General features: G+C 33.5%; 1 protein-coding gene across 2 annotated transcripts in view; it reads right to left on the bottom strand.

Moving 5' to 3' along the window:
* Positions 1-1,261, bottom strand: part of SPIRE1 (spire-type actin nucleation factor 1) — a 142,200-nt gene that overhangs the window by 77,757 nt on the left and 63,182 nt on the right. The gene's annotated exons all lie outside the window — the stretch shown is intronic.

Genomic DNA, 1,261 nt, shown 5'->3' with positions numbered 1-1,261 from the left:
CTGAGGCAGGAGGATTGCCCAGGAGTTTGAGGTTGCAGTGAGCTATGATAACGCCACTGTACTCTAGCTTGGGGGACAGAGCAAGACTCTGTCTCAAAAAAAAAAAAGAAAGAAAAAATTCTGCATACCATACTTGTTGCTTGAGTTCCAGAGTCATACATACATATGGAGCTACTCTTTTTGTGTGTGTGTGAAAGAACGTTCATCCAAGTTTTAATTCAAACCATGCAGCTTCATCTTCTCGATGGTGGTGTCCTTTGGCAGAAAGTTAGATTGGTTTATGGAGTGGTTGTAAGTAGCAGGATTACATGATATTTATAGAAAGATGCTATTTCATTCGTGAAAACGGTTACTTGAGGATTCAGTGTTTCTGTGCTAATGGCAAGAATCCTTCCGTTCTATTTGAAATAGGAAGTTTCTATTTCTTTTGTAGGGCAGGAATCAATTTAAGGGGAGTAAACTTGTTTATTGAAGTATAACATACATAAAGAGCACAAATCTTTAATTTCATGTAAATGAACATACTCTACCACCACCCAGCTCAAGATATAGAACATTACCAGCTTTCTACAACCACTCCCTGGGGCCTTTTCCCAGTTGTTATCCAAACCTGCCCATTTTTGGTATCCAGAATAATAATATAAAGACATATAGTTTAAGAAAATGACTCTAACTAAAAATTATTTTTATTGCCATTAGTAGAGTTGCATACAACATGTGACCTGCCTCATACTCCCTGGGCCTCTAACACACACACGCATTTTTAAAAAATGTAAAATAGTTTTCTTCAGAAATATGTGAAGCTATAATTTTAGCATTCGGACGTCCTCCAAATGTGTATCCAATTTTCAAATGCATTTTAGACAATTTGACAGTATTTACTGAAGGCCTTGAAGGCATATTTATTCACTAATCTAATAATTATGTGGCCAGAATTAATCCTAAGGAAATTAATACAGTTTTTATATAATACTAAAAAATGGTAAATCTCAACAAAAAAAAAGATTAAGTAAATAAATTATGATTTGTTCACTCAATAGAATGCTTTGGAGCCATTAAAAATGATGTAGAATGGAATATAATAAAGCTGAAAAAGTAATGAGAAAGCTTTTTATATGCTAGTAACATAATAATCACCAAGATATATAAAGTGAAAAAGATACAGAATAGTCTGTATAATATGGTAAGATTGTGGACATATTTGCAGAGATAGGAAGATACACAAACATAAACAAACTTATAAAATATCACTGGAAAGCTG

Source organism: Propithecus coquereli, unplaced genomic scaffold (assembly GCF_000956105.1).
Source record: "Propithecus coquereli isolate 6110/MARCELLA unplaced genomic scaffold, Pcoq_1.0 Scaffold308, whole genome shotgun sequence".
Classification (NCBI taxonomy): Eukaryota; Metazoa; Chordata; class Mammalia; order Primates; family Indriidae; genus Propithecus; species Propithecus coquereli.
This window is presented reverse-complemented; position numbering and strand designations above follow the sequence as displayed.